Here is a 25,772-nt window from a genome sequence, read left to right as displayed (position 1 = left end):
TGGTTTAGAGTAGGTGAAATCTCGAATCAACTCGCATTGTTAATGCGAGAAATTTTCACAGCGGTCGCATGAAAAATAATACTAGAAGGGAAAATATAGAAATGTAATTTGTAGTAACCGTGGACTTATTGATTGATAATTAATAATTAACTATCGATGTAAGTGCCGGAACGAAGCTATAACCGTATAAAAAGGTTATAGCTTCGTTCATAACCTTGACTAATGTATAAGTTTGATTAATCACAACTATAAACTTTTCCTCATTAAATCGTACTTACTGTTTTGTGCTATCGGTTTTGTAGATAAATAACCTTATTTTCTATATATCTTGCACCAATTTGGCAAATTTAAACATACTCCTAACTGGACGCGAAGAAAAATTTACGCTATACTAGCAGAACTTAGTTATCTACTTTCAAAGTTTGTTTAACTATTTTTTGATTTCCAGTTTGAAATATGATATTGAATTTGATCGTAATCCATAATATCGAATGAAATATTTCCGCTTCACCTTATCTCTTTAATAAAAATGATGTAGGTTACTGAAGATTATTATTTGTTGAGTAATCCTCATGAGAACATTGCGAGAAAAGGAAAAAATAAACCCAAACGAATATCTTATTATAAAGGTAGTGGATCATCATTTCTCTCCATCATTCTGCTTACTAAGTGAGCATATTCTTTCTGATTGGTTGGAAATAAGTGGCAGAAAATTGTAAGCGGCTGATATCGAGCGTATAAAAAGAATAATGTGTAGGAAAAAAAAACGGATAATTTAACAGGGTACATCTAAGAATTTAACACGGATGAATAAAGGGGATAAGTAGAAGAGGATCAAGTCTGCAATGGTCAAGTCACAGAAACTGATGCTTCTTTATATATCTCCGGGTTCTTATTATCAAGTCGCCATTACGGCTGCTATAAAATTACAAGAAGAAGAGATAACAACTAAGTAAATTCATTTGCTCTGGTTTTCCCAAGTGTACAACTCTCTTTAATTTACAAGGTTAGGTGAAAATCTTCTTTTTTATTTGGAAAGTTTATCTTGTGAATACATTTTCAAAAAAATATCATTATTTTTGCTATGTATCCATGTGCCAACATATTTTCCATAAAAGAGTTATGGAAATTGTTACCAATTAAATGATAAGTATATATAATATTCACGAAACAATAACAAATGAGGTATATAAGAGAAGAACAAAGCAATAAAACTAAAAGAGTAATATATCTGGGGAAATATGGGATAGCTCCTTATACGAATAAAAAATAATAGCAAAAATATTTGCTGACAAAAAAGGATATTCACAAATTTGATCCAAGCGGTTATTTAATATGATTACAAATACAATTTTAGAATGTGTCAGAAATTCTGTCAGTATTCAGATTGAAATAAAAGGTTTAAATCTTTTAATTGTGGTTAATATGCAAAATTAACTTGCTAACGCCTCTAGCAATATCTATATGTGCTGAAATGTTGAAACTTTCTGGCAAGTTTTCCAAATCGAGTTTTCCTTCGACGAACATCGGTAAGGCAAAAAACGGTAACAACGGTTTTTCAAATCAAATTTTTCACTAAATAACGATATGTAAACTAAAACAAATCTTCTACAATTATCTCTGGTCTACTCCCTTCATAATGATAACTTCTTCAAGCAACGCCACAATGCACAGTTATAACTATATCAAACGACCTTCTTCTTCAACGATTAAGACGAAAAATAAAGTTTTACTGATTGTGACAACCTTGTCTGTCGATGGAAAACTACCAACACCACTACCAACAATAGGTAATTCGCCTGACCTATGACATTTTCACTTCTATACAAGGTTGCCTATCAGTAGGACCCAAAATATATTTTTCAGTTCAAAATACAATCTTTTGATTGTGGATCTAAAAGAGAATAGAAAATGTGTATATAAACTTCCATATCATTATTTTCGTTTGTAACATGCCATTCGACATATTGAATATTGCTTTGTTCACGTATTGTGGAGCAGTAGTCACTTCTGATCTACTTATTCGATTGTTAATTTGTTAGCGACCTATCACTCCATTCATGAGTAATTTGTGGAAATTATTATTTTGTAGTCAGAAAGGCATTGCCTTATTATATTTTCATTGTTTTTTTATATCTTTCTTTATGTAATATTGTGCAAGTACACATATTTTAGTCACGTAAGAAATTGAATTATTTTAGTTTGAGACACCACTTGCAAGGCAGTTTACAGTTTTTATCTATATATCGCACTACTTTTTCATGAGTTATGTAGATAGTTTCCTTTCGTAACTTATCGTTGAAATGTTCAGAATTTCATTATCTTTTTCTCGAATGAAGTGGGAGGTCGATAACAAATTAATTTCTGCAAGAACGCGAATGATAGAATAAATAAATCAGAAGTGACTACTGCGCCACATTATGTGAAGAAATAATCAAATTATTTCAAGAAAAGCGTAACAAGCTGAATGGCATGTTACTCTTTGTCTATGAACAACGTTCCGCTGTGAAATTTTGTTTTCTACTGGGTAATAACGCTGTTGAAACTGTTTTAATGTTGAAAACTGCTTACGAAGATGATGCTATGGGGAAAACTCAAGTGTATAAGTGACTTTCTCGATTTATAAATGGCGACATGTTGATTGTTGACAAACCTCGGTCTGCACGTCCATCAACTGCCCGAATCGATGAAAATGTTGCTGCCCGAATTCGAGATCTTGTTCGCACAGAACGTCGACAGACAATTAATCAACTGTTAGAAATCAGTGGAATATCTTGGAGCTCGGTTCAGTAAACAGGTGACTGGTTCTTCCATCATGGCAACGCACCTGCAATCAGCCATCACTGTTAGCCAGTTTTTAGTTAAAAATAACATGCTTCCACTACCCCACACCCCTTACTCTCCTGACCTGGCTCCGTGCGACTTTTTCTTGTTTCCACGGATGAAAAGGTGCAATTTCAAACAATGTTTCGAATAGTGGAAGCACCGCTGGGACCAATGTATCACTTGTAATGGAGAGTATTTTGAAGGGGTAAGGTTGTTTTGTAAATATGTATTCGTCGTAATAGTTTGATAATGGTGTATTTATCGGCGATGTAATTCCATCTTAATATTATACAGTAAAACTTTCAGTATGAAAAAGCTCCATTACGCTACACTAGTCGATATAGTCTTCTAATTTAATTCCTTGTAACATATAGTAAACACACACATATTAAATAAACCATCACAGATTATATTGAGAGATGTATTTAGTAAAATGAAGATTTCTCTCTGTATAAATACCTCCTCATTTAGAAGATCAATACGCAGCCTTAACCTCACTCAAGACATAAACCGGAGTCTCCTATTTCAATCCACGCACTCCAGCTCCCAAGGATCAAAAGATATATTGCTGGATTATGAGCACCGGGGTAATAGTAATTTTTTATTTTGAGCCTGTTCAGCCTCTATTGCAAACCGTCCGCCGGCCGGTCGCTTCAACGTAATTGTCATTACGATCTCTCTTTATTTTCTTTCTCCGAAATTCACTTGTATTTTCTTCTTCCACTATGTTTATAGCAAATAAATTGGGCAACAAAACATTTCGGACTGTATTGTGTCATCAGACAATGTGTGATAAGTGGAGAATAAGAGAAATATTATGGATTAGAACAGCTTTCGGTACGTTTAACAAATATTGTGAGAATAAATTTTTGGGCGATAAAGAAAAACTAAGTTGTTTGATAAATATTCCTTAGTGTGAATTTTTTTTGATTACTCTTAACTTCTCTCCAGGTGATTATGTATTAATCAAACAATTAATAATCTGATTTCTGAAAAATATTTGTTTTGATCAATTGACGGTTTCTGCTAGACTAGGTCTGCTCACATTTCTATTAATAGACATTATTTTGACCTAAATCTGTACGTATCTGAAGAATGACAAAACAAGTACTTTTCTTGTCACATACTGCGTTAATATTACATCAGATCTGCTTGGAAAAATATGACAGTCATATAGCCGATACATAAATCTCCGAAGGCTTGAAATTTGGAAGAAACGTATCAATTGACCGTTGTTTTCACCAATTGCTAAGTATAATTGTTCAAAACTTTCAATATTGTTTGTTCAGATCTATTTACAAATTGAAGATGTACTAATCACTGGGGTATTCGACTTTTATCTTCATCTAAGTTTATCTATTTTCCGTGCATTCAAATATCTCAACTTATATGAATCGAAATGAAACTTTCCGTAACAACAAAAAAAAAAAGATAAGTTCGATATCAAGATTCAAATTGAAGTGGTTAATTTTCACCTGGGGTTTGATACCTCTTTCGAACTAAGATTTTTATGAAAAAAAATATAATACAACAATGGGAGACCACTGAAATAAAAATTGCGGTTCCAAGTGGCTTTTTTCGAATAGATGGCGCTATCTGTGTTAACAATGACTGCATATTTGAATAATATGGAGGTTTTCCTGTGACGTGATTAGACCCTATGTCATGCTGCGTCACTGTGACGACGCTTTCTTTCTCGGACTCATTGATTTTCCGATACCTAGATAATAGAACACACTTAGTATATCTACTATCAGAATAAATAAAAATAGGTGGAACATGGAAAAGCTGAATAATATGCACATGAACTGACAAATTATGAAGAAAAGAAATCTAGACACTACCAATTAAAAATAGTGAAATAAAGAAAAATCGATGGTTTGATGAAGACTTCGAACGAGAACCAGATGAGTCAATAAAATAGTTAAATACGGTGGGAATGAACTACTGAATAGACAACACCAGTTAATAGGGCTAGTCTAGAGAAATAGATGGTCAGACGGATGGTATAGTGGAGCCATATGGCCCATATTTAAAAAATGTAACTCAATAATGTATGCTAATTACTGAGCTGTCACTCTTCTGAATACGGTCTACAAGATTTTCCCTTCCATCGTTAATAAAAGTTTAAAAAAGTCATTTTCGAGAATGATATGGATTTAGGCCCAGGAGATCAACTATTCAATCCAAACAAGATTTCGACACACTAATTATAAGGAGTTGAATAGAAACTAAAATGGGGCTAAACATAGCGATAGGGAAATATATATTTGAGGGGATTAACAATTTTAAGTACAACCAAAATGAACGAGGGGAGGATCCACGGTGGACAACGAGCATACATTAAATTCCTACCATCAATGCTATGCAAATTACTTAGTAGATGTACCAAAATGAAGATATACAGAACAGCCATAAAGCCAACAGTAAACAATGGAGGAGAAACAACGAATCTAACAAAAACTTAATATCTTCGAACGTGAAATGGTACGAAGAATATATGGACCAAAAAAGTTATGTAACGCTGAGTTCGAGAAATTTTAAATAAAAAAACATTCATCAGACTTATAAAATCGCAGCGAATGCGATTGCTAGAATCATGAAACGAATGAAAAATAATAGTGAAGCTGAAATAATGTAAGCTCTTATAGAAACGATTCAGAGGAAAACCAAAAAGCCAATGGAAACGTCAAGTAATAAATGATCTGAACAAAATTGGTGCCCGTGGATAGTACAGTTATCTCCAAGACAGGAAAAAAATCGGAAAAAATAGCGGAAGAAACCAGAAATGAATAGAACGTGGATGGACTCACCACAAGAAACGAGTCAAAAAGCTCTTGATTGAGCGGTTACTATTCCTATTGGAATGTATAACCTGATTATATATATATATATATATATATATATATATATATATATATATATATATAATAATAACTTCAATAAATTTAAATCAAATATACAATTCACTTTAGAAATTGAAAATAACAACAATATAAATTTCTTAGACATGACACTTATCAAAATCAATAATAAAATAAATACTAAATATTATACAAAAGAAACATGATCTGGAAGATATCTTAATTACAACTCATGCCATCTCAAATCACAATAAAACAGCGTCGTTATAGGATTAACAGATAGAGCATTAAAATTAACTTCTCCACAATATCATCGTGAAGTGATAAAAAAACTCAAAAATACTATGAAAATAATCAATACCCAGAAAATCAAATTAATAGAATCATTCAACAACGTACATATAAATTACACAATAAGAACAATATAAATTCAACTACACAAATAAATTCAAGTAAAGAAAAATATACATACATAGCACTCCCCTGTTCTGTAAATGATAGACAAAAAACCTCAGCCAAATTTACCATAATTAGATCAATTAGTTTATTCCAATCTACCTGGTATAATATCGTTTTATTGAAATTTCGAGGTAAATACACTGATTCTAATAATAATTTTAAGATACCTACTAATATGTTTTATCTATTCTACAAATATTTTAATCATCAAATATTAATTATTTTTTTCCTTCCAAAGAAGGAGCAAAACGTTAAGTTATACATAAAAATGTCATATTTTATTGAAGTTTCATATATATATATATATATATATATATATATATTATATATATATATATTATATATATATATATATATAATATATATATATATATATATGTATATATTATATATATATATATATATATATATATATATATATATATATATGTATATAAGATTCAGTAACGTGTTATTGTACATAAATTGAAAGCAAGTAAGTGAATATAGAAGGGTCCATTATGGATAGCCAGGTATTGACAAGGGTTAACAGAAATAAACATCTATTTGATTTCAGTTGTTGGGTTTCTGTGGCATGATCCAGAGATTTTTCTACACAACAATAGGTCGTGTTATAAGATTTCTGTTTGGATAAAAAATAAAGATTGAATCTATTCGGAAAAAACAAAACTATTACATTATTATTTCCAGGAAAACGAGAGATTTGATAAAAATGTGGATATCACTCCAATTAATCACTCTGACGATATTTGTTCTGTTTGGTCCAATTTTAATGCTTTCTCTAGTTTTATTTTCTGTATTGCTTGTCCTATAGGTTCCGTGTTTTCCGCCTTTTTTGTATCCTTTTCTCTAAAAATTTCTATCTTTCCATGATACCATCTTGTTTTGAATCTTTTGTGTAACAGAGTTTTTTCTATTTTCATTTCTTTTACTTGCATTTTCAATAGCTCCAAATACTTCTGCTTTTATTCCGTCCTTCATGTTTTGTTTTTTTCGTAGTCTGAATGTGCTTAAGTTGTGAGGTGCATTTTTGTTTGTTCTTTCCAATTACGCCTATCATAGCTACCGATCATCAATTATTTCTCTTTTGTTGCTTGCTAACTATTTTTGTTGTTTCATATATTTCTTCTGTTGAATTTTTTGTTATATTTCCAAATTTTATCCATATTTCTTCGAATGTGTTTGCTTTGTTATTATAATCTATTTATTCTATCATCATTTCTTGATATCCTTTTTTTCTCTGATTTTATAATATCTTTACTACTTTTCTTTTGTGTCTTTTTGTCTGATTGTCATTTTTTCCATTGTAGGTATGTAATATTAACAAAATCCAACTAGTTACAAATTAGCTTATATTATATTATTATTATATGAAAATTCCCCAAATCAATTATTTATTATGCATAATGTTCATATTATTGGTATTCAACGGACAGTTCCTGCCTGGTCATAATAAATTTATCCATTATTTGTGAGAATAACTGCAGAGGACAGTTGAATAAACCAAATAATTTTCCAATAAATTTATAAATTAATAATTGGTTTCCAATAAATTTCTAAATTGATAATTGGTTAAAAACTGGTAGTACAAGTTACATAATCCTCAATTTTATTTGTATTTGCTCATTAAAAGTCGGTATAAGATTACAATGTTTCAATAAACTAACGTGCTTATAACTGCAATATAGGAAGTATATTATTGGAAACTCACAATAATATATGAAGGTTGCTATTTAATTTTTGAAATAGCGGCACTAATGTATGTATGTATATATATGTTTGGAGTTTCGTATAAACTGCGACCCAAAGGATCTGTGTCGTTCTTTCTTGCTGCGACACTGGAGAACCCAGTTGATCTGTGAAATCCACTTCTCATAGAAAGTCCAGAATGTGGGATGACTATAGCCAGAGATCTTCGTTTTCTATTTCATACGCTTCCAAGTGTAAGGCTCTGGAGTTCCATAGTGTTCCACATTTCGAGAAGATGTGGATAGAGGTTTCTCTTGTGCAACAAAATCTGCTAAGTCTATTGTCTTCAAGTATCTATTGAGATGACAGTGTCCCGATAGGACTCCACTTGCATACATTGAATACTGCATGAACACTGTCAAAATATTTTTTCGCGCACACTGCATACTTTGAGAATCGCTAAAAAAAGCTCATGTCGATTGGTGTAAAGAAGTACTGAAAAAATCCAATCGCGATGCTTCAAAAGACGTCTATCAGATCGTAACAGGTGAAGAATCATTGATCTATGCATAGAAACGCGAAACTAAATAACAATCGACTGTATGGGTCTTCCAACACGAGCCAAATCCAACAAAAGCTGCTCGCACTTGAAGCAAATGGTCGCTTGTTTTTTCGGCATAACTAGATATGTCGCAACCGTTCAATTAGAGCAACGTGGAACGATCAATTCTAAATAATACATCTGATTTTTTTTTGTATTTGAAGAAATCACGGAAACTAATCGCAGAAGGCGAATCATTCTCCACCACGGCAATACTAACTCTCACAAATCAGTTCAAACGAAAACGTTTTGGAACATCAAAACATCGAACTGATGGGTCTTGATGGATCTTCTTATTCTCGCAGATAAATAAAGTGCTTGCCTCGGCCATTAATTCAAAAGTATATAAAAGTGTATTGATCTAGGAGAACATTCATATCCAATCATAACTATTTGGTTTTACGTATACCTATACGTTGTTTCATATCCTCAATGTAGTTGAGTTTACGTTAAATATTCCTACGGCACTGTAACAATGAACATTTATTAGTTGATTAGTATTTAAATTACCTGCGTTTTGGAGAGAAATATTTTTCTCAGACCACAGCAGATCCTCCATCAACAACAGACAAAATCTAGACACGTTTTTAAAAATAACGCTTTCAAAATCGCCTTGGAACCAATGAACGTATTTTCGTAAAAACTTAAAGCACGCTTTACCATGATATGCTGTCAAAACAACTTTATATATTATTAAACTCTTTAGCTATAAATTTTATGGGGTAATGAGGCTGCAATTACTACCAGTTTTTCTATAACTTCGTAAAATTCGAGATACTGATGTATGAGAAACATCGAACCTTCTCACTGTACTATGATCCAATCTGCTTGAGCATATTTTGATATTTTTAAAAAAGATTTAAAATTTTTCGTTACTCTTTCAACTAGTTAAATCAATTTTCCCTCATATTTCATAAGAACAATTAGATATGCATAGGAATGTGCCATAAATAAATAACATGTACAAATGTCTTAATATATTTACAAAAACTCAATAGTATTTTTTTTGGAATGGCTGTGTTGTGCTTCAATTTCTTTAAGCCGTGAATCATTTTAAAAACTTGGAAAGATAAAATAATCATAAAATATGAACAAAAGTAGCAAATTAATAATGGATTTAGAAGATCATTTCTAAAATTATTTGAAACTACAGCTTTTATGAATAAAATTGTCTACCTATCTAATTTGAAGACTTCAAATTCTTGAGTAATTTTTGGTTACTCATATTTATGAAAAAGTAATTTTCTCGTCCTTCCATTTAGTTTCCGAAGTTTTGTATTTTCGTATATCCTTTACTAATCAATCCAATTACCTCGATAATTATATTTAAACACTAACAAGAGTTCGACGTAAAAGTTCATAATTAAAAGTCATAATACAAGATTATAATTTAATTGATAATTCCTATGTTTATTCAATTATTTTTCTTTAAAGTACGGCTTAGTCTTCGGAAAACTGTTCCGAAAAATTGATGCTAGGAAGAAAAGGAATGCGGGTACTTGCATGGTACAAAGAAAGTCATAACACAATATAAGGCGAGTTGGTCGAATTAACAGAGAACCAAAGTTGTCGCTTCCTTGGCTCAAAGAGATCGTTTTTCGTTGACTAGAAACTGAGTCCCAACATTATCAGATTTGACTCAAATTCAACATTTTGCGAGACATTTTTCGTAATTATATTTACGATGAATTATACAACTTGGTTTGGGATAAAGGTGGTATGGAAAGAGATAGATCAGGAGGATAATGATAAACTCATTATGAGCGAGATGGAACGCATTTGAAAATGTGTCGGAAATTCTGAAACTCATTATTAATTTGGGTGAGCAGAACGTTAGATTTTCCTCACATGATTGGAATTGAATTTATGTACATAGTACGAACTTCCTTATTTTCATGTTATTTAGTACCAAAATAAAATAATTTTTGCTACGAGTTCGGATTACTTTGTCACTGGAAATATGAAAATTTCAATTCTTGTAAAATTTCCGGCAGTAATGGAAAGTAATGACTACCTCCAAACTTGTATATGAGTCAACAAAACAAAAGCGATTAATTGTAGAACAAAAACCTAGAAGTTTATTCTGAATTTCCATGGAAAGCCGAATCGTGTAGGACCAAAAGTGGGAAATTATTCATTCTTGATTGTTACCGCCGGCGCGTGTGCCAGCCCGCAGGGCAAAACAAAAATAAAGCGGAACCTCGTTTATATCAAAATGCCATATATGGTAGATTTACGAGCGTAGGGAACGGCCTACTGTATTTTTTCTCATCGATAATGGTGGATTTTTAGAATCATTCAGGTCGATTAAGCGTATTGGACGCTAAGCGCCTAACAGAACGATTCTGTTTATTTTCAGTTTCTCAGCTATTGTAACCAAATAATTACGTTATCAATTGATAGTTGTGATGAATTGATAACATGAAATTGAAATTTTATCGATTGTATACTATTAGGAGTCTTAAGTTGAAACGGTTAATGTTTCTATAAGGCCGCTTGACATGATGCAATACAACGTGTAATGCAATGTAAGACCCAATATTTCTTGATCAAAAGCAAGCTGACTTTCGTAAAACTTAGCTTCGTTATTTTCATTATTAAACTATGTACAAAATATTAATAAAAATTTGAGGATAGGAATTTGTTTACTTTCACAGTTTACAGAGATTTGAATGCAATTTCTTGCACTTCATATTGCATTATGTCAAGCGGCCTTTAAAATCATATCCGTAGTTGTGGACATCTTTTGAGATGTTGCTTGATTCACCGAAGTATATAATACACGACAGATTCATTAAAAACGCACAGTTGGAAAAAGTTTTGTTTGATTTAAGGTATTGTAATAATATGTGCACAATAATATTATTGTATTTCATCTATTATGTTGTGACATTATTTTTTCGTTGATAAAATGCTCGACACCAGTCAAATTACTAGGAAAATATTGTAACGTTTCTGAGGTGAAGATTTGAGATTAAAATGTCACACTTAAAACTTCATTACATCAAAATTATCATATCGATTACAACATTACAAACACCTTATAATCAACAATTTACCTTACACTTCTTCACCGCTAGGATTCCTGTTAACATTTGCCGCATAGCTTCAATGTTCGGCTAACTGCTCTACTGTTAACTATTGCCTTATATATGCTCTTGAAATAACGCTTGGTTATTGTTGTTACTTCATCTAGTTACGTCTAACTTCTATTATAAATATCTGTGTGGCTGTGTACATATTAATTTCCACTTCATTGAGTAATAACCGGCGCCGTTAGATGGCGTGCGGCTGTAAACTTGTCACACAACATAACTTACCTCTTCTTTGGATAGAAATAGTTTCACAAGCATGTCAAAAGTCGAACGAAGCCAAATCTAGCAAATAGGGTGGTTTTTTATGTATTTTTATTGCCGCAAGGCTCTTTTGATTCAAATCATTAGTCGTTTTTATGTAGGATCATGACAGTTCTAAGTCCAATTTACTGATACAAAGTGATACATCGAATCCTTTCCAGTATTTATAAAATGCTCCAACTAATGTTCAAATAGTCGTATAATATTTTGGAATCCTGCACTCATTTTGCACAAATCTTTCTACAATCTAAGATTTCACCTAAAATACTACTGAACTACCTAAGACTTTTAGTAAACATGTGTTTTCTACCATTGTAGCATTTTTTCGACGTATTTTAAATGGTTTGTCGTTGAGAATTGTACGATCACTTTTATATACAGCAACTCATCTTCGTACTATTTGAATTAATAACGAAACGTCTCTATACACTTTTAACAATCATCAATTTTTTTGTGCTACTTCTCCCAAAACTAAGAATCTTATGATTCCAGAATATGCAAGTACAAAAAGACTGTTACTCATCAAATTCGAACAACTAAAAATATACAAATTAGTTAACCCATCCGTCATGTACCCAAAAAGTGGTATTACCATAACCAAATATCGTCTCCTCTTATTAGAAGATAGAACAAATCTTTAATATTTAAACTAATAATTCATTGAGTCAAATCAGTATTTTTGTTCGGGGAGATTAATACTATAATCGAAACTACCCATGAGAAATAGATCCCTCTGTGTTGCTACTAGAGATGTATATTCACGCAGCAACTAGTCACTCCAGATTTAATGAACACATCTGCAATGTTTCCATGTATTTATATCCACAGTTCAATAAGATATTTGGGATAAATTCGTATGAAATATTTCTTTTAACTCTGATTTATTTACTGTGCAATACCTAATTTCACTTTTTATTACGAGGGTTGCTCCTTAATAAATATTTATAATTGGAAATGGCTTCATTGTTTTTCGAAATATTCTCTTTTAAATACGTTATAACTAATGTGGAATCATTTTTTCTATAACGATTGAGGTACCTCTCCTCAACATGCGCATCAACCGCTTCTTCAGGTCTAGAAAAATTTATTTTTGATCCGCGGGAATAAGAAGAAATCATTAACTGCTAAACAAGGATTGTACGGCGAATGATCCATCAATTCGATGTTTTGGCTGTTCAAAAACATTGTTGTTTGAACTGATGCAGGAGAGCTTGCATTGTCGTGGTGCAGAATGGTGGATTTGACTCCTCGATATAGTCGATTGTTGTTCTATTTTCGAGTTTATATGCATAGATTCATGATTAGACATATTCATATTAGTGTTGCCATATCTCCAAACTTGAGTAGCGCAACCCTCCTACATTATGTATTAATTTGTGCTCGCGATAGTTATCATATCTTGCACTGGTTTTAAATATTAATATTTTAATGATACGTCTCTGCAGCAATCTATATTTATGTTGTAAGATAAAGTCTACGCACTCCAAAATTAGACGTTAATGGCTTCCAAGCTACATAAGTATGTAATTTTGCTATGGTTTAGTAAGGTGATGAATATTTGTGAGAAAAATTTGTGAGAGAGTATTAGTTGGGAACAGATATACTACTTTTTATATTTTTATAATATCCAAAGTTACTTTGGATATTATCGAAGGTCGAATATTCTTTTCCATCTCATATTTAGTATCACTCAACCTGCAATAAGAGAAATAATCTCCCAAAGTGGTTCTTTCAAGCTTATACTACTCGAAAAAGCCTTTTTTGGGATTTCTTCTTCGAAAGTTTCTCTCTCAAGACTCCTTAGAATATCGAGTGTCAAAACTTAGACCGCTACCAACGCTTCCTATTTGAAGTTTCCGTTGAATGCAACTTTCAGTAGGCCGATTGTTGAGGTTATTAAAATGCCTGAAAAGAGTTTACATGAAATTTCATGGCAAAATTTTTCCTTCATATACTCTATCATGAAAAAAATATCCAGCGTATCATTAGTTAATGTATCTAATTTCAACGAATTTTTTCAAAAATGAAAAAATAATCTAGGTAGGTAATCAAAATAACTGTATGTATTGTAATACTTTTCAACTATATATACCACTTGATCCAAGAATTATGAACCATCATAAAATAGCGTACATATCTTCTCCATAATTTAATTGTGTAATGGAAAAATGCAAGTTAAATACCGGTCAATTTTTATTGTTATTCAAAGCTAAAGTTTGGTGGATTCGCCGGGTATTCGTTTCATGGAAAGTCTGCTTATTTTTTTGGACATTTTACCTTATGTTTGAGCGATTTTATAGAGACGAATTTCTAAAGAGGTTTTTTTACGCAAATTAGATTCTAGAATGTGGTGATTGAGTATATAAAACGAGTCTTTAGGAGCAGAAGACTCAGTAAATAATTTAATATACTAGTGAACACATCAGGATAGTGAAAGGTGAACCGAACGTTGTATTTAAATAAATTAGATGATAAGTGTTTGTGACTAATTAGTGTATAAATAAATTATGTGAATGTGTATTCATTGACTCTACCGTTTTGTGATTAGAAACTGTATGAAGAATTAGGAAGAATATCAAACAAACAATGGTTTGGAATTTTGAAGTAAGTATCGTTGAAGTAGGTCTAGATAATACTGTTACGAACTCGTCCACGATCCCCATGTTAATAGGAAATAACATTTGGTGGATGCGCCAGGTACAAATTTTCGAGGGTGGTTATAAAATAGCGAGTCTTTAGTTTTTTTTTTTTACTTTTTCAAACTAAAGTCTAGGAAGGTCTTTTTTTATTACAAAATTCGCATCAACCGTATACTGATTATTGGCAATTCAGTAAAAATTAAGTGCTTTTTATAAATATTTAATAAATTATCGGCGATTATGGGTTATAGTCAATTTGCAATTGCAGTTGCTACACTTTGGTTCAGGTTTCGCATCAAATAAGTAGGTAGCTATGGGTTAGTCGCGTATGGCCTAGACGGAGACGTGTTAGAAGAACTTACGTTTGTATTGACCATGGTTTCACTGAGTCTTTTACTTCACGAAGTTTATGTGTGGACGTTGACAATTTTTTCTCCCATTCATTCAGCACTTAACGCTTTAAGATTGTTTTATTATCGGCAGTAATTAAAAAGTTCACAGCTTCCTTAGCGACCAAGCCTGCCTCCTCGTTTTCTTTTATTCCAGAGCGTGAGAGGATCCAACAAAATGCTATTTTATTATTGTTGTCTTGTATATATTGCAGTTGTTGCTTGATTTTGATAGCTAAGGAATTTGTGGTGTGAATTTTTTGAAGTGCTGGGATTAAGCTAAGGAAATCTGTGATTATGAGGTGGTTAGGTTCGTTTGATAAAGCGGCGATGTGTGTAGCTTGATATATTGCATATGTACCCGTACCGCCTTGAGATTTTGATACGTCTGTGTAAATTTGAACAAAATTTTTGTACTCATTGAGTGTCTTGAGTATATTAAAGTGTCCTTCGATTAGCGTATGGTTGGTGTGGTAGGTATTTTTGTTTTTTTATATTCTAGAACCCGAATTATCGAGAAACCCGTTTCGTATAAATAGGCACTTGTTTTCAGCGAGTGAGTCAGTGAATAATAATCTCATGTCATATATCGGGATAGACCAGTAAACCGTGTGTTTAAATAACTTGATATTTCAAGATTTAGATAAGGGTTCAGTGATAAGTCTTAGGGCATAGTTTAGTGAATAGTGAATAATTTAGTGAAATTAGTATTAGTGTATAAATAAATTAAGTAAATAGGAAACATTGAGTATAAATTCACAGAATGGAATTTCTGATATTATGAACGAATTTCCATCATAGAATGTCTACTTATGCGATCGCAGGGCAATTTCTCTTTTTTATTTATCACATTCATAGTGACAAATTCTCCTAATAAATTTAACTGCAATGCATAGCAATAATTCAATTCTATATTTTTAAAAATTTTTTGAATAAAAGATAAAACTGTTGATATTTGTTTATTTTCATGTGCATAGATGTGAAAAATGTATTAAAAGTATGGGAATTAAGAATTCAATATTAAACACATGTTACATTTTGTACCTTTCAAACGCGTTTGAACAATCAAGTTACTACATTGAGAAATCGAATGAAATCGGATAGGAGTCATTCCTTATACATTTACCTATATTTACTTTTCCTCATTCACACTTTTCCGTTACTTTATCTATATATTCATATCAACATTTTAGGTAACATATTATTTGTCCGCGTTTCTAGTTAGAAACCTCAAATTCGAAATGACAGTCTAAAATTTGGCAACGAAACTAATTTTAACGAGCTCGCATTAATATATCGCGACTTAAATCCTATTTGAGCCGGCTTATAAGTTATTTGGTAGTGATCCTGATTATCCTTTCCAATGGGAAAAACACGTCTATCCAAACTGAAAGTTTCCCGCAACGAAACATAGTTTTTCCGGGATGCAGACCACTATAAGGCTTTTCCGAATATATTTTCGTGTACTATCAAAAGATCAACGAATGGACATAGACAGATAAGAGTTTGTGTACTGGGGAGATACATATACAAAGACCCTTTCGGCCAACTTTCCACTTTGCGTTTGTGAGGATTTAGTAGATTTTGTGGGGTTATATAGAATAGAATACATCGGCGTACATAAAAATCCATTTTCGGGACTCATTTCGCATTTTAAAATTATTTATTTCTCTTTAATTACAATAGAAAAATCAATATTTGCTGAAATATTCAGAAAAATTGTAGTATATATTTTGTCATGTTTTTCTTTATCGTTGATAGGAGATAATAAAAATTAATGAAAAACATTATAATTTCTAAAAAATACCCCAAATTTGAATGAAAAATGATTGATTGATAGATATGGTACATCCCGGCGGGTACATAGATTAATCCAGTTTCCACTTACCATCGAGAGATACAATAAGGAGAACTCCTTCATTGAAGATGTAGCTGAACTCAACGGTCATTATAAAAGAATTGTAAATACGTTAATTAATCGTCATAGGTTTAAGAAATCTCTATGTGAAACTACTTTTTTCCAAAACCAAAGTGAAAAACAAGTAAAATTTGCTTTGATATCTTTCAATCCTCTTTATACAAAAGGGTTGGAAGGAATATATAGCAGAGTGGGTTTCAAATTCGTTTGTATATCCAACAATACATTAAAACAATTGTTGGGCATTCCTAAGGAGAACATACCAAATTTGTAAATGAGTGGTATGTATGAAATAAGTTATGGGTAATTGTGACGGGAAGTATATTGGGCAGACTAAGAGATCCGTTATTCTCCGATTTAAAGAGCACATAGCTCATTTGAGATATGGACGGACCGGAAAAATCAGGAATTGCCGATCGCAATCATGACATAAATATTAATAATGTAAAATTGTTAGAGAATGTATCCAATAATAAATTGTTTGATGCATTTGAAAGCATTGAAATTGCTAGATAAAAGAATAACTTAAATAGGGGCAAATAGCCAACTCCTTACAGCCTACTCTATAGTTTAGTAGTCAAAGAATGAATATGAATATTCCTTCTCCCGCTGGATTAATCTTTGCAGGAGAAGGTTTATTGGTGAGAAAATTTAGTATAAAACAGGTAAGCCAATTTATTAGATTCTAGTTTACCTTCAGTCTCTGAAGACGATAAGTTATTGCTATTAACCATTTGCTGATTATGAATTTTACAGATATACAGCAAACGTTGTTGATAAAAAAATGTTAAACTCAGTAATACTGCTTAAAATGGAAAAAAAGATTTCAACTATTTTTCGGAACCTGAGGTAAAGAAAAACATTGTAATTTCTAAATATTGAACGAGATTTTTTTCAAACTATAAATCTTATTTAACTGATCCGCAAGTAGTAAATCCCTAAAATGATTATTAGTAACATTAACATGGTTGAAATAGTTTTAACGTTACTGGCTTCAAAGTACCCAAACCATTAGATGTGGTATACTAATGCTTGATTTATTTTAGTTGAAATGCAATAGTGAGATAATACGGACGACAATTTTTGTTACACCACGAAATTTCCGAAATACCTTATGAAATCTCTTTCTCTGTATTCGGGTTTTCGTTAAAATTATTTTAACCTGATATGATTGAAAGGAGCTAGATTTCATTCATCCATTTCGGTGCTTTCAGCATACTTTCACGTTTTCGTACAATTTATTTTTTCATATTCATTTCTTCTGAATAATAGACTGAGATTTTTTCTTTCGTTTTCTTCGCTTTAGCGCATTGCGGAGTAAGAAAATTCCAATCTTTTGTAATTGACTATATATATTGCTACGTGGAATGTAAGACTTTTCAGCAGTTTGTCTACGAGGATGACGCAACTTAGTTTTGATAGCACCACGTAATTATTTTACTTTAGATCATTAACACATATTCGTTATGTATGACGTTATTATAAGAAATTTCAACTTCTTAAGTCCCAAAATATTTCTAATTAATCTTGAAATTTTAGGTCTCAGTTTTTTCATCAGTCTTTGGAATCAGGAATCATTATTTGTTATTTTTTCAAGTATTTCACGTCGTAATAATATCAAATTCATACTTTCTATTTATTTGTTATAATAAAAATAATTACGTTTACGATTTATGAAAAAATTATTTATGTCAATATATATTCCAATAGTTCTCACTAATAAAATATCAATATCTACTAATTCAACTCATAGTGTTACGCTAATTGCAGAATTATGTCGGAAAACCGCTTGGGTAGTTTCATAGTACACAATTATTATCAATACGTGTTTACCGGTATTTCTGTCAATAATGATTTCGGAGCCATTATCATCTTCTATAGGAAATATCAAGATGAACTATTTGCGTGTTCCAACCCTTTACACAAGTTTACAATTACCTGATTTTGATATACGTCTAAAACGTACATTCATTATATTTTGTAAACAATCAATAAATACTCACATGTCGTGCTATATGTACATGTATTGTTTCATTATTAATTACACATTGTTGGAAATGGTTGTATCTTGCTTTTATACTTCCATCAATAAAAGTAAAAAACGTCACTCTTAAACAATACAATTCATATCATGTTATAATAGCTGTAGTTGCCAACAAAAATAATGTAACGATTGAGTGTCTGCATGTAGATTATGAATGATTTTAGAAAAAAAATCATGCAACCTATCAGCAATTCAGCAGAATCAAATAGTAGTCAGATTTATACTTCCTAATTTTTCTAAAAAAAATATTGTAAATCACTTACTAATGATTGTGCAATGAAAAGAAATTACACCAAGGGGAAAATGATGTTTTAGAGGAAATTAACGGGATGGAAGAAGTACAACAATTTTTTTCATTTCTTCTAATAGCCTCCAGAAGGTACTTCTTGTAGTTACGATTAATATTTTTCGCCAAAAATTGACTAATAAATGGATGGTATTGGGCATAATTATTTTTTCTATGTCTCATGTGCCTTTATCATACGTCCCGTGAAAGATCTTTTTGCATGTGGCGCTGCTGTAACGTCATAAGTACAGTTTTGTTTGACCGTTTTTTTTAATTAATACCACCCTCGTATAATGGCTTCGCTGCTTATATACCTACATCTCGTCGATACTTGTATCAAGCCTTAGCCGAGTGTTGGTAAGGTTATCGAAGTGCTCAATTTCCAGCACGGAGTCCGAAGATTCAAAACCTCTTTCTAAGCCACTTGATCTTAGTCCAAAGAAGAGTTACAAACAAACTCACATACAGGTGAAGCTAATTTTTTTAAGGAGTGTAGAGTTTTTAACATATTATAGCCAATGGGACCTTTTCATTTGATTCAACATTAAAATGCATAGAATGTGAGGATTACATTACTTATAAAGAAATATTCAATGCCATCTCCGGATAATTACAGATTTGAAATTAGTTTCCACCCTAGTTATCAGCTCTAGATGAAGTTTAGAGTGCAAAAAATATGTTTTTGAATTAACATCAATAATAAACAAAATAAGTTTTTCTTAAAACTGTAACAATACACTATTATCACATTTGCCAATAATTTTATGGACCAAAAAATGTTTTTGAATTACAATTTGTTAGTAGAAAAGCTGTTTTTATTTTATGAATCCTTATTACAACAATTGTGTCTTAAGGTTCTGGAACCTGGATACTAACAAAACTCGATTAAGCCTATCCTAGTCATTCTGATCCAGATATTTCAAGAACTAATCTGGAAGGTACCAATATGGATGATTCTCGGAAAAAACAATATAATAATGGAACATTTAAATTCTATAAGGATACTGACATCATTGGGTTTATGAGAATTGCTAGATTGAAGACTTGTTGTGGAAATAAGTTGTCTAATCCCAGTTTTGTGTTAAAAACATCAGGGATATCAAGGAGAAGATGTCGACCAGAAATGGATAGACAGAGTTAAACTTTTAGTGTTAATACCTCAGAACTGAAAAACTGTCACCCATAGAAATGCTTAGAAATCTTTTTCTGAAACTCCGTAGACACAAAATATTATCTTAATTTGTTATCTAGATTAAACATGTGATAAAATTCTATCTCTCAAGTTATTTGTGATGATTTATTGATAGAAATTATTAAAATTGATAATAATTGATGGAATGTCAATGAATAACAGCATAAACGTCGAATTATCTCTTTATTAAGTCTATACATCATTGCTTTAGAAACAGCTGGAAACTATCCGGAGAATTTCACGAAACTCTAGTGCTAACGTTCGTTAATTGTAGGGCTCGTTGAATCTCGTCCCTGTGAGATTTAGTGCAGCCTCTCTAGTTTGTTTAACGTTTTACTAAAAGATCATACGCCGTACTGTGATTTCCCTCAATTAATGTCAAATTTTCAGTCATAATACGAATATCGGTATTAATTGAATGAGAAAATTCGCAATAATTAGCACTAAATTTTTGTTGCTTCTTTCTACAGATGTTCCTGATTATTGTTGAATTATACTCTGTTCTTTTGGCTTTGTTAATGCTAATTAAAGTTCAGACACTATAGTTTTTGAAATTGTGTGACAAAACTTAACAAATAGAAAACAGAAAAACGAAAAATTCATCGGTCAAAACTGGTATAACAAATCGCAAGTGGCTGACAGCTAAACCGTATGATTGAAAATTATTTGTTTTAAGTTTCTATTATCATATCATGCCGATATTATCATTAAAAATGCTGAGACCAAAACGATCGAATCTTTTCCCATAAAGCCGTAATGCAACTAGGATTCGAAACATTGTGAATGAAAGGATTGAAGAAAAACCAAAAAATGCACCTGAAGAGCGCCGCGTTTGTGTGGCTCGACATAGCAAGTGAAGCAGAGATCAATATCGAGATAATTTCCGATGCACAAGAAGAAATATATGAAGGATTCATTTGAATCGAGCAGCGTTTTGATTGCAGCATTGACTATTGCATTCACATTGAGTCAATGCGAATATTGTGGCGCATTAAAATTTTTTGAAGAAACGCCGCAACATGAGCCATTGGATTTATTTCTTTGTTGCAAATCATTTGCACTCTAGCAAACATTCAAAACTAAATGACCTAATTTGGGGTAGGTATTTTCTAAAAAAGAGGATTTGATGATACATATTCAAGATACTTATTTATTTGGAGGTTGGGTCCGTATTAATCATATTTCGTAACATAAACCAACAAAACTGTGCTACGAAACGCAATTTGGTGGTAAGTAGGTGAATTGACGATGATCGACGATACTCAAAGAAACATTCAAAGGTGAGAAAATTCTCATTCAGAGGATCCTAATGATTTTGTGCTTAAACGACTCCAGTTTCTGATCCGTATTCACTATGGCCCATTGTATGTGGCATTGGGAGTGAGTTATTAGTTCTTGCGTCTGATAATAGAACAAAAAAATGTCGTCAATGAAGGATGCAACCTATACAATACATCAAAATACCTGGTCAAAAAATAATCGCCAGGTGAGCTAGTCCATTAAAAATGAATGGATTTCATTAATGCTCAATTTTCTAAAAAATTGAGCAAGACCATCTTCCATCGTTCAAATGTTTCTTGAGCGACTGAGCCGTCATCTAAAATAACTGTTTCCACCTGATGTCTTATTATTTTTTTATTATATTTATTATTATATTCTATTGCTAACCCACATGATTATAATAGCATTTCAGAAAGTTGCTTGCCATGATGTAGTTGTAAGAGCTTCGGATATCGGGAGTGTCAAGGGAGGGGGGGGTCTAGAGCCCAGGCCCCAAGCAGGTAGGGTCCCCGCAAAACTACTAATTTGATCATTTATTCAAGTCATTATTGGATCCATAGCAAAATTTGCGATTTGTTCATAAATTTAATTTATTTTTACTTATAATTTATATTTGATTTAAAAATAATATACAGGGTTTTTCTACATTCAACCGACAACGCTCTATCACAGATTCATTTTGATATAGGAATACGATTTGATATAGGGTTTTCAAAAATTTACATCAAAATTAAAAATATGCCATAAATCCATAATGCCTTTAATTTTTTTTTAAATCTGGTGACCAATATGCTCTTTAATAAAATAATATTTTGACATTAACAAACTTTGGCGCTGTCAGGGTTAGTTGTCACTTTTATCCCTATTTTTTACACCACTGGAGCAAATACTTTTTTCAATTTTGTTTCAAATTGCCCTAAAAAACTAATAACTTTTTATGAAGGTAAAATGAACGATGTTGTAGAAATTTGGCTCTAAACAAAAGTATGAATATTCGGTTAATGTGTGGGTGGGTATGGTTGGAGATGGCTTAATTGGCCTTTAAATTTTACCAAATAAATTAAATGCAGAAATTTATACGGGCTTTCAGGAAGAAATGTTGAATGAATTGTTGGAGAATGTACTGTTAAATATTAAACAACACTGGGACATCAGTTCATTTTGCTGCAGCGGTAAGAAATTACTTAAACAGACGTTTTAGAGAAAAATGGATTGGTCGGGATGGAGACAATTGCTTAGTCCTTAGTATACGAAACAATCATCTAATCTGAACAAGATCTAATAGCTAGAATTCAAGCTGCGCAAAAATCATTCAATCCCATCCAGATTTATTCTCAAAGATACGTTTTTAATGACAAAACGGTGTAATAAGTGTATTGAAGTAAGCGGCCAACAGTTTGAACAGATACTATAACTTTGTCAAGTTATTGTTGTAATACACTGTTGTTTAAATTTAATTTGTGCTCTTATTTTTTTTATTTTCATTATTGTAATAATTTTTTGTTTGAAATTGAACAACTAACCCTGACAGCATGCCAATGATTAAAATTTTCCAGTTTGTTTATGTCAAAATATTCCTTAATTAAGGAGCATATTGGTCACCAAATTTGAGAAAAAAAGATGTTCTTTGATTTTGAATTTTGATTTAAAATTATGAACACCCTATATCTCAGCAACTAAGCTCCGTAAGGGTTCGTATTCCTATATCAAAATGAATCAATTCTTGAGATCTCTCTGTGGCAGAGCGTTGTCGGTCGAATATAGAAACACCCTGTATAACATTTGAAAAAGTTTAAGCTGATTCTGATTCCCTTTTGATTTCTTTTTGATTTTGAAGTGGGTCCCTAGTCGGTTTTAGTCCAAAGCTCCACTACTTCTAAATCCAAGACTGAGTGCAAAGCAGAATAACAGCCAGGAAACAGGGTTTTAACTTCCTACAACACATAATTCGACACGTTTAAAAACATATATACTAGCTATCTTGTATATTGGACGGTAGAAGTAGACCTTCAGTACTAATTTCACTCATTATTTTTTATCTTAACTATGCTTTTAAATATAATGGATTAATAACTTTAAGGTATACATTAGGGAAATATTCCACGAAAGATCATTCTAGCAACAGTTATCATTCACATATAGAGCTGTCACGAATTTGTTAATGATTTCATCTTTATGTTACGATTTTTCACGAAATAATCATGCTTCATTATTTTTCAAGTTTATTTCTAATATATAAGTTTCAAACATTGATGTAAATTATGTCGAAGAGTAAAAATGAAGAGCACGTAATAGCTTTATCTTTCTCCTATTCTCTGATGGCCATTCGATAGAAGTTATTCAGTTTAACGAAATCTAAAATAACCGCATTTATATAAGTAGATCAGAGCCTAAGTCTGGTATTGATCAAATTAGTGTAGTTTGCTGGTTCCCCAAATTCCCTTCACGGCTTACGGAATCCTCTATGTGAATGTGAAGGTAACGTTATATATTCGATTGCTCGTGTTGCTAATTTAATTCTGAATTGAGGTAAAAGCGGGTCATGCATCGGCCCAGCGCTGTACTATGGCGGTCAGAGTGACATAACATGCAATACCGTATACCACCAGATTCAATTTGTTCGTGTATCGTTATTGACGGTGAGCTTCGAAGTCGCAAGGGACGGACGGTAACTCGGGACACAGACCTCATGAAATGAAACTGAACGTATACATGTTTCTATTGGATAACGTTAATCTAAAAAAGATAAATTTGGATAATAAATCGATATTTCAGATATAAGCAGGTAAATTTTATTGTACAAGTTGTCCCATATAGACATACAAGTCATATAATTAATACAATTATACTATATCGGACTTAAAAATGCGAAGAATGATCACAAGAAATTGTTAGAATATTTATTTCTCAATATAAACGGCAGATTCTGCTACTTGTTGAATGTGTGGTCTGTGAGTAGGTAGTAAAGATTTTCAGGCTCGTGTGGAAGTGCGAGTCGAGATCTTATTTTTATGTGCAGAGTTTGTCCCTATCTCACCTATCAGAAATGTAGAATTTATCAAGAAGAAATAGACAGTCAACATATAATGAAAGTTGTGGTTTTTTGGAATCAAGATATCGAAAAACTGAAGAAGTGAGCCGCGTTATTTTTTCCATTTACAAAAAATAACATCTTGGGACTGAGCTATGGTTACGTGGAGCATATCATTTTTTATATACGAGGATGTATTGATATCTAGTTAGTCTAGACCAGTTCCATACGTTAACAAAATATTGTGTCACCATAGCAACGAACAATAACTTTTTAGAAGTGTCAGTGTCAGGTTTGACGTCAAAAAAAGTAAACCAGAGAGTCGGGAAGGTCAGTTTCTGTATAAGTCCTCGAAAATATCGAGCAGTTCATAACATGATTTTATCAGACCGTCGAACTGGACTAAAACGGATATCTGAAACACTAAATATTTAATACGAACGCGTTCATCATATAGTTCACGTCAATTTGGACATAAGAAAAATTGCTGCAAAATGGATCCCCAAATATTTAAATGTTTACTAAAAACGTGCAAGGGTAGAAGCATCGCGTTCGTTCTGTGCTCGATTTCAAAACGATGTAGACTTCGTAAACCGAATTGATACTATGGATGAGACTTGGGTACATTTATACGATCCAGAAACAAAGCAACAATCGATCGAATGGCGACTCTCTGGTTCTCCAAGACCTAAGAAGTTTCGTATCCAAAAATCTGCTGGAAAAGTTCTTGCTTCAGTTATTTGGGATTGCTATGGAGTAATCATGATTGATTTTTTGGATAAGAGTAGAACAATAACCGGAGATTACTCTTCGACATTACTGACTGCGAGAAAAAATTGAAAGGAAAAGACCGGTAAAGCTATCCAAAGGTGTTTTGGTTTTGCAGGACAACGCCCCTGCACACAAATCTCATGTTGTCATGCAAAAAATTCGTGATTTAGGGTTGGAATTACTAAAAAACCCTCTTATTCACCAGATTTGGCTCCGTCTGACTATCATCTCTTCCCTAAACAGAAAAAAAAAGTTTAAATGGTCCTATATTTTCATTCAACGAGGAGGTAATATAAGTCATGGAGGTCTGGATTGCAGTTCAAGGAGAAACATTTTTTTTGAATGGTCTAATAAAATATTTTGACAGAAATTCTGGTTGGTTCTATAGTAGGATAACAATTTTTCAATATATCCTCATGTTATGGT

General features: G+C 32.0%; 1 protein-coding gene across 8 annotated transcripts in view; it reads left to right on the top strand.

Moving 5' to 3' along the window:
• The window catches only part of LOC130901729 (RNA-binding protein Musashi homolog Rbp6), a 1,060,444-nt gene that overhangs the window by 858,042 nt on the left and 176,630 nt on the right, over positions 1–25,772 (top strand). The window lies entirely within an intron of this gene.

This window comes from Diorhabda carinulata, chromosome X (genome assembly GCF_026250575.1).
Source record: "Diorhabda carinulata isolate Delta chromosome X, icDioCari1.1, whole genome shotgun sequence".
NCBI classification, from domain to species: Eukaryota; Metazoa; Arthropoda; class Insecta; order Coleoptera; family Chrysomelidae; genus Diorhabda; species Diorhabda carinulata.
This window is presented reverse-complemented; position numbering and strand designations above follow the sequence as displayed.